Source organism: Hippocampus bargibanti, linkage group LG13 (genome assembly GCF_051943395.1).
Source record: "Hippocampus bargibanti isolate YZ-2025 linkage group LG13, ASM5194339v1, whole genome shotgun sequence".
NCBI lineage: Eukaryota > Metazoa > Chordata > Actinopteri > Syngnathiformes > Syngnathidae > Hippocampus > Hippocampus bargibanti.
Genome location: NC_142746.1, coordinates 1547288 through 1564384, shown reverse-complemented (window position 1 = coordinate 1564384; position 17097 = coordinate 1547288).

Sequence of the window (17097 nt, the reverse complement as noted above, 5' to 3'; positions counted from 1 at the left end):
TGTGTCCTGCAGGCGCAACTGCACATTCTGTGAAAGCAAAACCTGGCAAACACGGCTGAAATCTCGACATGGCATTTAACGATGTCATTTATACATGGTCGTTTTTTTCGGCTCAAAACGCCTTACTATATATACATAGTCATTTTTTTTTCGGAGTACAAACACCTGAATATACATGTTCATTTTTTTTCAGGCTAAAAACGCCTTACTAATGCATGGTAGGTTTTTTCAGCCCAAAAAAACCTTGCTATACATGGTCGATTTTTTTTCGACTAAAAATTCCTTCTATACATGGTCATTTTTTCAGGTCAAAAATGCCTTACTATACAGTATATGCTTGTTTCTTTCACCCAAAAAATCCTTACTATACATGGACATTGTTTTCGGGTCAAAAATGGCTTACTATACATGGTCATTTTTTTCCGCCTAAAAACGGCTTACATGCATGGTTGTTGTTTTTGTCTAAAAACGTCTTACTATACATGGTCGTTTTTTTCAGGTCAAAAACGCCTTACTATACATGGTCGTTTTTTTTCAGCTAAAAACGCCTTACGATACATGGTCGTTTTTTTTCAGCTAAAAACGCCTTACTATACATGGTCGTTTTTTTCGGCCTAAAACGCCTTACTATACATGGTCGTTTTTTTCAGCTAAAAATGCCTTACTATACATGGTCGTTTTTTTTTCGGCTAAAAACGCCTTACTATATATGGTCGTTTTTTTCGGCTAAAAACGCCTTACTATACATGGTCGTTTTTTTTCGGCTAAAAACGCCTTACTATATATGGTCGTTTTTTTCGGCTAAAAATGCCTTACTATACATGGTCGTTTTTTTCGGCTAAAAATGCCTTACTATACATGGTCGTTTTTTTCGGCTAAAAACGCCTTACTATACATGGTCGTTTTTTTCGGCTAAAAACGCCTTACTATACATGGTCGTTTTTTTCAGCTAAAAATGCCTTACTATACATGGTCATTTTTTTTCAGCTAAAAATGCCTCACTATATATGGTCGTTTTTTTCGGCCTAAAACGCCTTACTATACATGGTCGTTTTTTTTCGGCTAAAAACACCTTACTATACATGGTCGTTTTTTTTCGGCTAAAAACGCCTTACTATACATGGTCGTTTTTTTTCGGCTAAAAACGCCTTACTATACATGGTCGTTTTTTTCAGCTAAAAACGCCTTACTATACATGGTCGTTTTTTTGAGCTAAAAACGCCTTACTATACATGGTCGTTTTTTTCGGCCTAAAACGCCTTACTATACATGGTCGTTTTTTTCAGCTAAAAATGCCTTACTATACATGGTCGTTTTTTTTCGGCTAAAAACGCCTTACTATACATGGTCGTTTTTTTTGGCTAAAAACGCCTTACTATACATGGTCGTTTTTTTTCGGCTAAAAACGCCTTACTATACATGGTCGTTTTTTTTTCGGCTAAAAACGCCTTACTATACATGGTCGTTTTTTTCGGCTAAAAACGCCTTACTATACATGGTCGTTTTTTTCAGCTAAAAATGCCTTACTATACATGGTCGTTTTTTTCGGCTAAAAACGCCTTACTATACATGGTCGTTTTTTGTCGGCTAAAAACGCCTTACTATACATGGTCGTTTTTTTCAGCTAAAAATGCCTTACTATACATGGTCGTTTTTTTCGGCTAAAAACGCCTTACTATACATGGTCGTTTTTTTTCGGCTAAAAACGCCTTACTATACATGGTCATTTTTTTCAGCTAAAAATGCCTTACTATACATGGTCGTTTTTTTTCGGCTAAAAACGCCTTACTATACATGGTCGTTTTTTTCGGCTAAAAACGCCTTACTATACATAGTCGTTTTTTTTCAGCTAAAAACGCCTTACTATACATGGTCGTTTTTTTCGGCCTAAAACGCCTTACTATACATGGTCGTTTTTTTCAGCTAAAAATGCCTTACTATACATGGTCGTTTTTTTTCGGCTAAAAACGCCTTACTATATATGGTCGTTTTTTTCGGCCTAAAACGCCTTACTATACATGGTCGTTTTTTTCAGCTAAAAATGCCTTACTATACATGGTCGTTTTTTTTCGGCTAAAAACGCCTTACTATATATGGTCGTTTTTTTCGGCTAAAAACGCCTTACTATACATGGTCGTTTTTTTTCGGCCTAAAAATGCCTTACTATACATGGGCGTTTTTTTTTCGGCTAAAAACGCCTTACTATACATGGTCGTTTTTTTTCGGCTAAAAACGCCTTACTATACATGGTCATTTTTTTCAGCTAAAAATGCCTTACTATACATGGTCGTTTTTTTCGGCTAAAAACGCCTTACGATACATGGTCGTTTTTTTCAGCTAAAAATGCCTTACTATACATGGTCGTTTTTTTCAGGTCAAAAACGCCTTACTATACATGGTCGTTTTTTTTCAGCTAAAAACGCCTTACGATACATGGTCGTTTTTTTTCAGCTAAAAACGCCTTACTATACATGGTCGTTTTTTTCGGCCTAAAACGCCTTACTATACATGGTCGTTTTTTTCAGCTAAAAATGCCTTACTATACATGGTCGTTTTTTTTTCGGCTAAAAACGCCTTACTATATATGGTCGTTTTTTTCGGCTAAAAACGCCTTACGATACATGGTCGTTTTTTTCAGCTAAAATGCCTTACTATACATGGTCGTTTTTTTCGGCTAAAAACGCCTTACTATACATGGTCGTTTTTTTCGGCTAAAAACGCCTTACTATACATGGTCGTTTTTTTTCAGCTAAAAATGCCTTACTATACATGGTCGTTTTTTTCAGCTAAAAATGCCTTACTATACATGGTCGTTTTTTTCGGCCTAAAACGCCTTACTATACATGGTCGTTTTTTTTCAGCCTAAAACGCCTTACTATACATGGTCGTTTTTTTTCGGCTAAAAACGCCTTACTATACATGGTCGTTTTTTTCAGCTAAAAATGCCTTACTATACATGGTCGTTTTTTTCAGCTAAAAATGCCTTACTATACATGGTCGTTTTTTTCGGCTAAAAACGCCTTACTATACATGGTCGTTTTTTTCAGCTAAAAATGCCTTACTATACATGGTCGTTTTTTTCGGCTAAAAACGCCTTACTATACATGGTCGTTTTTTTCGGCTAAAAACGCCTTAGTATACATAGTCGTTTTTTTTTCAGCTAAAAACGCCTTACTATACATGGTCGTTTTTTTCGGCCTAAAACGCCTTACTATACATGGTCGTTTTTTTCAGCTAAAAATGCCTTACTATACATTGTCGTTTTTTTTCGGCTAAAAACGCCTTACTATATATGGTCGTTTTTTTCGGCTAAAAACGCCTTACTATACATGGTCGTTTTTTTCAGCTAAAAATGCCTTACTATACATGGTCGTTTTTTTTCGGCTAAAAACGCCTTACTATACATGGTCGTTTTTTTCGGCTAAAAACGCCTTAATATACATGGTCGTTTTTTTCGGCTAAAAACGCCTTACTATACATGGTCATTTTTTTCAGCTAAAAATGCCTTACTATACATGGTCGTTTTTTTCGGCTAAAAACGCCTTACTATACATGGTCGTTTTTTTTCGGCTAAAAACGCCTTACTATACATGGTCGTTTTTTTCGGCTAAAAACGCCTTACTATACATGGTCGTTTTTTTCGGCTAAAAACGCCTTACTATACATAGTCGTTTTTTTTCAGCTAAAAACGCCTTACTATACATGGTCGTTTTTTTCGGCCTAAAACGCCTTACTATACATGGTCGTTTTTTTCAGCTAAAAATGCCTTACTATACATGGTCGTTTTTTTTTCGTCTAAAAACGCCTTACTATATATGGTCGTTTTTTTTTCGGCTAAAAACGCCATACTATACATGGTCGTTTTTTTCAGCTAAAAATGCCTACTACACATGGTCGTTTTTTTCGGCTAAAAACGCCTTACTATACATGGTCGTTTTTTTCGGCTAAAAACGCCTTACTATACATGGTCATTTTTTTCAGCTAAAAATGCCTTACTATACATGGTCATTTTTTTCAGCTAAAAATGCCTTACTATATATGGTCGTTTTTTTCGGCCTAAAACGCCTTACGATACATGGTCGTTTTTTTTCGGCTAAAAACACCTTACTATACATAGTCGTTTTTTTTCGGCTAAAAACGCCTTACTATACATGTTCGTTTTTTTTCAGCTAAAAACGCCTTACTATACATGGTCGTTTTTTTCAGCTAAAAACGCCTTACTATACATGGTCGTTTTTTTGAGCTAAAAACGCCTTACTATACATGGTCGTTTTTTTCGGCCTAAAACGCCTTACTATACATGGTCGTTTTTTTCAGCTAAAAATGCCTTACTATACATGGTCGTTTTTTTTCGGCTAAAAACGCCTTACTATACATGGTCGTTTTTTTTCGGCCTAAAACGCCTTACTATACATGGGCGTTTTTTTTTCGGCTAAAAACGCCTTACTATACATGGTCGTTTTTTTCGGCTAAAAACGCCTTACTATACATGGTCATTTTTTTCAGCTAAAAATGCCTTACTATACATGGTCGTTTTTTTCGGCTAAAAACGCCTTACGATACATGGTCGTTTTTTTTCAGCTAAAAATGCCTTACTATACATGGTCGTTTTTTTCAGGTCAAAAACGCCTTACTATACATGGTCGTTTTTTTTCAGCTAAAAACGCCTTACGATACATGGTCGTTTTTTTTTCAGCTAAAAACGCCTTACTATACATGGTCGTTTTTTTCGGCCTAAAACGCCTTACTATACATGGTCGTTTGTTTCAGCTAAAAATGCCTTACTGTACATGGTCGTTTTTTTTCGGCTAAAAACGCCTTACTATACATGGTCGTTTTTTTTCGGCCTAAAACGCCTTACTATACATGGGCGTTTTTTTTCCGGCTAAAAACGCCTTACTATACATGGTCGTTTTTTTCGGCTAAAAACGCCTTACTATACATGGTCATTTTTTTCAGCTAAAAATGCCTTACTATACATGGTCGTTTTTTTTTCGGCTAAAAACGCCTTACTATACATGGTCGTTTTTTTCAGCTAAAAATGCCTTACTATACATGGTCGTTTTTTTCAGCTAAAAACGCCTTACTATACATGGTCGTTTTTTTCAGCTAAAAATGCCTTACTATACATGGTCGTTTTTTTCAGGTCAAAAACGCCTTACTATACATGGTCGTTTTTTTTCAGCTAAAAACGCCTTACGATACATGGTCGTTTTTTTTCAGCTAAAAACGCCTTACTATACATGGTCGTTTTTTTCAGCTAAAAACTATACATGGTCGTTTTTTTTCAGCTAAAAATGCCTTACTATACATGGTCGTTTTTTTTTCGGCTAAAAACGCCTTACTATACATGGTCGTTTTTTTCGGCCTAAAACGCCTTACTATACATGGTCGTTTTTTTCAGCTAAAAATGCCTTACTATACATGGTCGTTTTTTTTCGGCTAAAAACGCCTTACTATATATGGTCGTTTTTTTCGGCTAAAAACGCCTTACTATACATGGTCGTTTTTTTCAGCTAAAAATGCCTTACTATACATGGTCGTTTTTTTTCGGCTAAAAACGCCTTACTATACATGGTCGTTTTTTTCGGCTAAAAACGCCTTACTATACATGGTCATTTTTTTCAGCTAAAAATGCCTTACTATACATGGTCATTTTTTTCAGCTAAAAATGCCTTACTATATATGGTCGTTTTTTTCGGCCTAAAACGCCTTACGATACATGGTCGTTTTTTTTTCGGCTAAAAACACCTTACTATACATAGTCGTTTTTTTTCGGCTAAAAACGCCTTACTATACATGTTCGTTTTTTTTTCGGCTAAAAACGCCTTACTATACATGGTCGTTTTTTTCAGCTAAAAACGCCTTACTATATACATGGTCGTTTTTTTGAGCTAAAAACGCCTTACTATACATGGTCGTTTTTTTCGGCCTAAAACGCCTTACTATACATGGTCGTTTTTTTCAGCTAAAAATGCCTTACTATACATGGTCGTTTTTTTTCGGCTAAAAACGCCTTACTATATATGGTCGTTTTTTTCGGCTAAAAACGCCTTACTATACATGGTCGTTTTTTTTCGGCCTAAAACGCCTTACTATACATGGGCGTTTTTTTTTCGGCTAAAAACGCCTTTCGGTCGGTTTTTTTTCGGCTAAAAACGCCTTACTATACATGGTCATTTTTTTCAGCTAAAAATGCCTTACTATATATGGTCGTTTTTTTCGGCTAAAAACGCCTTACTATACATGGTCGTTTTTTTCAGCTAAAAATGCCTTACTATACATGATCGTTTTTTTCGGCTAAAAACGCCTTACTATACATGGTCATTTTTTTCAGCTAAAAACGCCTTACTATATATGGTCGTTTTTTTCGGCTAAAAACGCCTTACTATACATGGTCGTTTTTTTCAGCTAAAAATGCCTTACTATACATGATCGTTTTTTTCGGCTAAAAACGCCTTACTATACATGGTCGTTTTTTTTCAGCTAAAAACGCCTTACTATACATGGTCATTTTTTTCAGCTAAAAATGCCTTACTATACATGGTCGTTTTTTTCAGCTAAAAATGCCTTACTATACATGGTCGTTTTTTTCGGCTAAAAACGCCTTACTATACATGGTCGTTTTTTTCAGCTAAAAATGGCCTTACTATACATGGTCGTTTTTTTCGGCTAAAAACGCCTTACTATACATGGTCGTTTTTTTCGGCTAAAAACGCCTTACTATACATGGTCGTTTTTTTCAGCTAAAAATGCCTTACTATACATGGTCGTTTTTTTCAGCTAAAAATGCCTTACTATACATGGTCGTTTTTTTCGGCTAAAAATGCCTTACTATACATGGTCGTTTTTTTTCGGCTAAAAACACCTTACTATACATGGTCGTTTTTTTCAGCTAAAAACGCCTTACTATACATGGTCGTTTTTTTCGGCTAAAAACGCCTTACTATACATGGTCGTTTTTTTTCAGCTAAAAACGCCTTACTATACATGGTCGTTTTTTTCAGCTAAAAATGCCTTACTATACATGGTCGTTTTTTTCGGCTAAAAACGCCTTACTATACATGGTCGTTTTTTTCAGCTAAAAACGCCTTACTATACATGGTCGCTTTTTTCGGCTAAAAACGCCTTACTATACATGGTCGTTTTTTTCAGCTAAAAATGCCTTACTATACATGGTCGTTTTTTTCGCCTAAAAACGCCTTACTATACATGGTCGTTTTTTTTTTTCAGCTAAAAACGCCTTACTATACATGGTCGTTTTTTTCAGCTAAAAACGCCTTACTATACATGGTCGTTTTTTTTCAGCTAAAAACGCCTTACTATACATGGTCGTTTTTTTTTCAGCTAAAAACGCCTTACTATACATGGTCGTTTTTTTCGGCCTAAAATCGCCTTACTATACATGGTCGTTTTTTTCAGCTAAAAACGCCTTACTATACATGGTCGTTTTTTTTCGGCTAAAAACGCCTTACTATATATGGTCGTTTTTTTCGGCTAAAAACGCCTTACTATACATGGTCGTTTTTTTCAGCTAAAAATGCCTTACTATACATGGTCGTTTTTTTCGGCTAAAAACGCCTTACTATACATGGTCGTTTTTTTCGGCTAAAAACGCCTTACTATACATGGTCATTTTTTTCAGCTAAAAATGCCTTACTATACATGGTCATTTTTTTCAGCTAAAAATGCCTTACTATACATGGTCGTTTTTTTCGGCTAAAAACGCCTTACTATACATGGTCGTTTTTTTTCGGCTAAAAACACCTTACTATACATAGTCGTTTTTTTTCGGCTAAAAACGCCTTACTATACATGGTCGTTTTTTTTCGGCTAAAAACGCCTTACTATACATGGTCGTTTTTTTCAGCTAAAAACGCCTTACTATACATGGTCGTTTTTTTGAGCTAAAAACGCCTTACTATACATGGTCGTTTTTTTCGGCTAAAAATGCCTTACTATACATGGTCGTTTTTTTCAGCTAAAAATGCCTTACTATACATGGTCGTTTTTTTTCGGCTAAAAACGCCTTACTATACATGGTCGTTTTTTTCAGCTAAAAACGCCTTACTATACATGGTCGTTTTTTTTCGGCTAAAAACGCCTTACTATACATGGTCGTTTTTTTCAGCTAAAAATGCCTTACTATACATGGTCGTTTTTTTTTCGGCTAAAAACGCCTTACTATACATGGTCGTTTTTTTCGGCTAAAAACGCCTTACTATACATGGTCGTTTTTTTCAGCTAAAAATGCCTTACTATACATGGTCGTTTTTTTCGGCTAAAAATGCCTTACTATACATGGTCGTTTTTTTCAGGTCAAAAACGCCTTACTATACATGGTCGTTTTTTTTCAGCTAAAAACGCCTTACTATACATAGTCGTTTTTTTTCAGCTAAAAACGCCTTACTATACATGGTCGTTTTTTTCGGCCTAAAACGCCTTACTATACATGGTCGTTTTTTTCAGCTAAAAATGCCTTACTATACATGGTCGTTTTTTTTCGGCTAAAAACGCCTTACTATATATGGTCGTTTTTTTCGGCTAAAAACGCCTTACTATACATGGTCGTTTTTTTCAGCTAAAAATGCCTTACTATACATGGTCGTTTTTTTCGGCTAAAAACGCCTTACTATACATGGTCGTTTTTTTTCGGCTAAAAACGCCTTACTATACATGGTCATTTTTTTCAGCTAAAAATGCCTTACTATACATGGTCATTTTTTTCAGCTAAAAATGCCTTACTATATATGGTCGTTTTTTTCGGCCTAAAACGCCTTACGATACATGGTCGTTTTTTTTTCGGCTAAAAACACCTTACTATACATAGTCGTTTTTTTTCGGCTAAAAACGCCTTACTATACATGTTCGTTTTTTTTCGGCTAAAAACGCCTTACTATACATGGTCGTTTTTTTCAGCTAAAAACGCCTTACTATACATGGTCGTTTTTTTGAGCTAAAAACGCCTTACTATACATGGTCGTTTTTTTCGGCCTAAAACGCCTTACTATACATGGTCGTTTTTTTCAGCTAAAAATGCCTTACTATACATGGTCGTTTTTTTTCGGCTAAAAACGCCTTACTATACATGGTCGTTTTTTTCGGCTAAAAACGCCTTACTATACATGGTCGTTTTTTTTTCGGCCTAAAACGCCTTACTATACATGGTCGTTTTTTTTTTCGGCTAAAAACGCCTTACTATACATGGTTTTTTTTTTCGGCTAAAAACGCCTTACTATACATGGTCGTTTTTTTTCAGCTAAAAATGCCTTACTATATATGGTCGTTTTTTTCGGCTAAAAACGCCTTACTATACATGGTCGTTTTTTTCAGCTAAAAACGCCTTACTATACATGGTCGTTTTTTTCGGCTAAAAACGCCTTACTATACATGGTCGTTTTTTTCAGCTAAAAACGCCTTACTATACATGGTCGTTTTTTTCAGCTAAAAATGCCTTACTATACATGGTCGTTTTTTTCGGCTAAAAACGCCTTACTATACATGGTCGTTTTTTTCGGCTAAAAACGCCTTACTATACATGGTCATTTTTTTCAGCTAAAAATGCCTTACTATATATGGTCGTTTTTTTCGGCCTAAAACGCCTTACGATACATGGTCGTTTTTTTTCGGCTAAAAACACCTTACTATACATGGTCGTTTTTTTTCGGCTAAAAACGCCTTACTATACATGGTCGTTTTTTTTCGGCTAAAAACGCCTTACTATACATGGTCGTTTTTTTCAGCTAAAAACGCCTTACTATACATGGTCGTTTTTTTCAGCTAAAAACGCCTTACTATACATGGTCGTTTTTTTCAGCTAAAAACGCCTTACTATACATGGTCGTTTTTTTCAGCTAAAAATGCCTTACTATACATGGTCGTTTTTTTTCAGCTAAAAACGCCTTACTATACATGGTCGTTTTTTTTCGGCTAAAAACGCCTTACTATACATGGGCGTTTTTTTCGGCTAAAAACGCCTTACTATACATGGTCGTTTTTTTCAGCTAAAAACGCCTTACTATACATGGTCGTTTTTTTTCAGCTAAAAACGCCTTACTATACATGGTCGTTTTTTTCGGCCTAAAACGCCTTACTATACATGGTCGTTTTTTTCAGCTAAAAATGCCTTACTATACATGGTCGTTTTTTTTCGGCTAAAAACGCCTTACTATATATGGTCGTTTTTTTTTCGGCTAAAAACGCCTTACTATACATGGTCGTTTTTTTCAGCTAAAAATGCCTTACTATACATGGTCGTTTTTTTCGGCTAAAAACGCCTTACTATACATGGTCGTTTTTTTCGGCTAAAAACGCCTTACTATACATGGTCATTTTTTTCAGCTAAAAATGCCTTACTATACATGGTCATTTTTTTCAGCTAAAAATGCCTTACTATATATGGTCGTTTTTTTCGGCCTAAAACGCCTTACGATACATGGTCGTTTTTTTTCGGCTAAAAACACCTTACTATACATAGTCGTTTTTTTTCGGCTAAAAACGCCTTACTATACATGTTCGTTTTTTTTCGGCTAAAAACGCCTTACTATACATGGTCGTTTTTTTCAGCTAAAAACGCCTTACTATACATGGTCGTTTTTTTGAGCTAAAAACGCCTTACTATACATGGTCGTTTTTTTCGGCCTAAAACGCCTTACTATACATGGTCGTTTTTTTCAGCTAAAAATGCCTTACTATACATGGTCGTTTTTTTTCGCCTAAAAACGCCTTACTATACATGGTCGTTTTTTTCGGCTAAAAACGCCTTACTATACATGGTCGTTTTTTTTCGGCTAAAAACGCCTTACTATACATGGTCGTTTTTTTTCGGCTAAAAACGCCTTACTATACATGGTCGTTTTTTTCGGCTAAAAACGCCTTACTATACATGGTCGTTTTTTTCAGCTAAAAATGCCTTACTATACATGATCGTTTTTTTCGGCTAAAAACGCCTTACTATACATGGTCGTTTTTTTCAGCTAAAAACGCCTTACTATACATGGTCGTTTTTTTCGGCTAAAAACGCCTTACTATACATGGTCGTTTTTTTCAGCTAAAAATGCCTTACTATACATGATCGTTTTTTTCGGCTAAAAACGCCTTACTATACATGGTCGTTTTTTTCGGCTAAAAACGCCTTACTATACATGGTCGTTTTTTTCAGCTAAAAACGCCTTACTATACATGGTCGTTTTTTTCAGCTAAAAACGCCTTACTATACATGGTCGTTTTTTTCAGCTAAAAACGCCTTACTATACATGGTCGTTTTTTTCGGCTAAAAACGCCTTACTATACATGGTCGTTTTTTTCAGCTAAAAACGCCTTACTATACATGGTCGTTTTTTTGAGCTAAAAACGCCTTACTATACATGGTCGTTTTTTTCGGCTAAAAACGCCTTACTATACATGGTCGTTTTTTTCAGCTAAAAATGCCTTACTATACATGGTCGTTTTTTTCAAAAACGCCTTAAAATGCCTTACTATACATGGTCGTTTTTTTCAGCTAAAAACGCCTTACTATACATGGTCGTTTTTTTTCAGCTAAAAACGCCTTACTATACATGGTCGTTTTTTTTCAGCTAAAAACGCCTTACTATACATGGTCGTTTTTTTCGGCCTAAAACGCCTTACTATACATGGTCGTTTTTTTCAGCTAAAAACGCCTTACTATACATGGTCGTTTTTTTTTCGGCTAAAAACGCCTTACTATACATGGTCGTTTTTTTCGGCTAAAAACGCCTTACTATACATGGTCGTTTTTTTCAGCTAAAAACGCCTTACTATACATGGTCGTTTTTTTCAGCTAAAAACGCCTTACTATACATGGTCGTTTTTTTCGGCTAAAAACGCCTTACTATACATGGTCGTTTTTTTCGGCTAAAAACGCCTTACTATACATGGTCGTTTTTTTTAGCTAAAAATGCCTTACTATACATGGTCGTTTTTTTCAGCTAAAAACGCCTTACTATACATGGTCGTTTTTTTCGGCTAAAAACGCCTTACTATACATGGTCGTTTTTTTCAGCTAAAAATGCCTTACTATACATGGTCGTTTTTTTTCGGCTAAAAACGCCTTACTATACATGGTCGTTTTTTTCGGCTAAAAACGCCTTACTATACATGGTCGTTTTTTTCAGCTAAAAACGCCTTACTATACATGGTCGTTTTTTTCGGCTAAAAACGCCTTACTATACATGGTCGTTTTTTTCGGCTAAAAACGCCTTACTATACATGGTCATTTTTTTCAGCTAAAAATGCCTTACTATACATGGTCGTTTTTTTCAGCTAAAAATGCCTTACTATATATGGTCGTTTTTTTCGGCCTAAAAACGCCTTACTATACATGGTCGTTTTTTTCGGCTAAAAACGCCTTACTATACATGGTCGTTTTTTTCGGCCTAAAACGCCTTACTATACATGGTCGTTTTTTTCAGCTAAAAATGCCTTACTACACATGGTCATTTTTTTCAGCTAAAAATGCCTTACTATACATGGTCGTTTTTTTCAGGTCAAAAACGCCTTACTATACATGGTCGTTTTTTTTCAGCTAAAAACGCCTTACGATACATGCTCGTTTTTTTTCAGCTAAAAACGCCTTACTATACATGGTCGTTTTTTTCGGCCTAAAACGCCTTACTATACATGGTCGTTTTTTTCAGCTAAAAATGCCTTACTATACATGGTCGTTTTTTTGAGCTAAAAACGCCTTACTATACATGGTCGTTTTTTTCGGCCTAAAAACGCCTTACTATACATGGTCGTTTTTTTCAGCTAAAAATGCCTTACTATACATGGTCGTTTTTTTTCGGCTAAAAACGGCTTACTATATATGGTCGTTTTTTTCGGCTAAAAACGCCTTACTATACATGGTCGTTTTTTTTCGGCCTAAAACGCCTTACTATACATGGGCGTTTTTTTTTCGGCTAAAAACGCCTTTCTATACATGGTCGTTTTTTTCGGCTAAAAACGCCTTACTATACATGGTCATTTTTTTCAGCTAAAAATGCCTTACTATACATGGTCGTTTTTTTTTCGGCTAAAAACGCCTTACTATACATGGTCGTTTTTTTCGGCTAAAAACGCCTTACTATACATGGTCGTTTTTTTCAGCTAAAAATGCCTTACTATACATGGTCGTTTTTTTCGGCTAAAAACGCCTTACGATACATGGTCGTTTTTTTCAGCTAAAAATGCCTTACTATACATGGTCGTTTTTTTCAGGTCAAAAACGCCTTACTATACATGGTCGTTTTTTTTCAGCTAAAAACGCCTTACTATACATAGTCGTTTTTTTTTCAGCTAAAAACGCCTTACTATACATGGTCGTTTTTTTCGGCCTAAAACGCCTTACTATACATGGTCGTTTTTTTCAGCTAAAAATGCCTTACTATACATGGTCGTTTTTTTTCGGCTAAAAACGCCTTACTATATATGGTCGTTTTTTTCGGCTAAAAACGCCTTACTATACATGGTCGTTTTTTTCAGCTAAAAATGCCTTACTATACATGGTCGTTTTTTTCGGCTAAAAACGCCTTACTATACATGGTCGTTTTTTTCGGCTAAAAACGCCTTACTATATACATGGTCATTTTTTTCAGCTAAAAATGCCTTACTATACATGGTCATTTTTTTCAGCTAAAAATGCCTTACTATATATGGTCGTTTTTTTCGGCCTAAAACGCCTTACGATACATGGTCGTTTTTTTTCGGCTAAAAACACCTTACTATACATAGTCGTTTTTTTTCGACTAAAAACGCCTTACTATACATGTTCGTTTTTTTTCGGCTAAAAACGCCTTACTATACATGGTCGTTTATTTCAGCTAAAAACGCCTTACTATACATGGTCGTTTTTTTGAGCTAAAAACGCCTTACTATACATGGTCGTTTTTTTCGGCCTAAAACGCCTTACTATACATGGTCGTTTTTTTCGGCTAAAAACGCCTTACTATACATGGTCGTTTTTTTCAGCTAAAAACGCCTTACTATACATGGTCGTTTTTTTTCGGCTAAAAACGCCTTACTATACATGGTCGTTTTTTTTGGCTAAAAACGCCTTACTATACATGGTGGTTTTTTTTTTCAGCTAAAAATGCCTTACTATACATGGTCGTTTTTTTCGGCTAAAAACGCCTTACTATACATGGTCGTTTTTTTCGGCTAAAAACGCCTTACTATACATGGTCATTTTTTTCAGCTAAAAATGCCTTACTATACATGGTCATTTTTTTCAGCTAAAAACACCTTACTATACATAGTCGTTTTTTTTCGGCTAAAAATGCCTTACTATACATGATGGTTTTTTTCGGCTAAAAACGCCTTACTATACATGGTCGTTTTTTTCGGCTAAAAACGCCTTACTATACATGGTCATTTTTTTCAGCTAAAAATGCCTTACTATACATGGTCGTTTTTTTTCGGCTAAAAACGCCTTACTATACATGGTCGTTTTTTTTTCGGCTAAAAACGCCTTACTATACATGGTCGTTTTTTTCAGCTAAAAATGCCTTACTATACATGGTCGTTTTTTTCAGCTAAAAATGCCTTACTATACATGATCGTTTTTTTTCGGCTAAAAACGCCTTACTATACATGGTCGTTTTTTTCAGCTAAAAATGCCTTACTATACATGGTCGTTTTTTTTTAGCTAAAAATGCCTTACTATACATGGTGGTTTTTTTCAGCTAAAAATGCCTTACTATACATGGTCGTTTTTTTCAGCTAAAAACGCCTTACTATACATGGTCGTTTTTTTTCAGCTAAAAATGCCTTACTATACATGGTCGTTTTTTTTCGGCTAAAAATGCCTTACTATACATGGTCGTTTTTTTTCGGCTAAAAACGCCTTACTATACATGGTCGTTTTTTTCAGCTAAAAACGCCTTACTATACATGGTCGTTTTTTTCGGCTAAAAACGCCTTACTATACATGGTCGTTTTTTTCAGCTAAAAATGCCTTACTATACATGGTCGTTTTTTTCGGCTAAAAACGCCTTACTATACATGGTCGTTTTTTTTTCAGCTAAAAATGCCTTACTATACATGGTCGTTTTTTTCGGCTAAAAACGCCTTACTATACATGGTCGTTTTTTTTCGGCTAAAAACGCCTTACTATACATGGTCATTTTTTTCAGCTAAAAATGCCTTACTATACATGGTCGTTTTTTTCGGCTAAAAACGCCTTACTATACATGGTCGTTTTTTTCGGCTAAAAACGCCTTACTATACATGGTCGTTTTTTTCAGCTAAAAATGCCTTACTATACATGGTCGTTTTTTTCGGCTAAAAACGCCTTACTATACATGGTCGTTTTTTTCAGCTAAAAACGCCTTACTATATATGGTCGTTTTTTTTCGGCTAAAAACGCCTTACTATACATGGTCGTTTTTTTCAGCTAAAAATGCCTTACTATACATGGTCGTTTTTTTCGGCTAAAAACGCCTTACTATACATGGTCGTTTTTTTCAGCTAAAAATGCCTTACTATATATGGTCGTTTTTTTCGGCTAAAAACGCCTTACTATACATGGTCGTTTTTTTCAGCTAAAAATGCCTTACTATACATGGTCGTTTTTTTCGGCTAAAAACGCCTTACTATACATGGTCATTTTTTTCAGCTAAAAATGCCTTACTATATATGGTCGTTTTTTTCGGCTAAAAACGCCTTACTATACATGGTCGTTTTTTTCAGCTAAAAATGCCTTACTATACATGGTCGTTTTTTTTCGGCTAAAAACACCTTACTATACATAGTCGGTTTTTTTCGGCTAAAAATGCCTTACTATACATGATGGTTTTTTTCGGCTAAAAACGCCTTACTATACATGGTCGTTTTTTTCGGCTAAAAACGCCTTACTATACATGGTCATTTTTTTCAGCTAAAAATGCCTTACTATACATGGTCGTTTTTTTCAGCTAAAAATGCCTTACTATACATGGTCGTTTTTTTCAGCTAAAAATGCCTTACTATACATGGTCGTTTTTTTTCGGCTAAAAACATCTTACTATACATGGTCGTTTTTTTTCGGCTAAAAACGCCTTACTATACATGGTCGTTTTTTTTTCGGCTAAAAACGCCTTACTATACATGGTCGTTTTTTTCAGCTAAAAACGCCTTACTATACATGGTCGTTTTTTTGAGCTAAAAACGCCTTACTATACATGGTCGTTTTTTTCGGCTAAAAACGCCTTACTATACATGGTCGTTTTTTTCGGCTAAAAACGCCTTACTATACATGGTCGTTTTTTTCAGCTAAAAATGCCTTACTATACATGGTCGTTTTTTTCGGCTAAAAACGCCTTACTATACATGGTCGTTTTTTTTCGGCTAAAAACGCCTTACTATACATGGTCGTTTTTTTCAGCTAAAAATGCCTTACTATACATGGTCGTTTTTTTCAGCTAAAAATGCCTTACTATACATGGTCGTTTTTTTCGGCTAAAAACGCCTTACTATACATGGTCGTTTTTTTTCAGCTAAAAACGCCTTACTATACATGGTCGTTTTTTTTCGGCTAAAAACGCCTTACTATACATGGTCGTTTTTTTTCGGCTAAAAACGCCTTACTATACATGGTCGTTTTTTTCAGCTAAAAATGCCTTACTATACATGGTCGTTTTTTTCAGCTAAAAATGCCTTACTATACATGGTCGTTTTTTTTCGGCTAAAAACGCCTTACTATACATGGTCGTTTTTTTCAGCTAAAAATGCCTTACTATACATGGTCGTTTTTTTCGGCTAAAAACGCCTTACTATACATGGTCGTTTTTTTCGGCTAAAAACGCCTTACTATACATGGTCGTTTTTTTTTCAGCTAAAACGCCTTACTATACATGGTCGTTTTTTTTCAGCTAAAACGCCTTACTATACATGGTCGTTTTTTTCAGCTAAAAATGCCTTACTATACATGGTCGTTTTTTTTCAGCTAAAACGCCTTACTATACATGGTCGTTTTTTTCAGCTAAAAACGCCTTACTATACATGGTCGTTTTTTTCAGCTAAAAATGCCTTACTATACATGGTCGTTTTTTTCGGCTAAAAACGCCTTACTATACATGGTCGTTTTTTTCGGCTAAAAACGCCTTACTATACATGGTCATT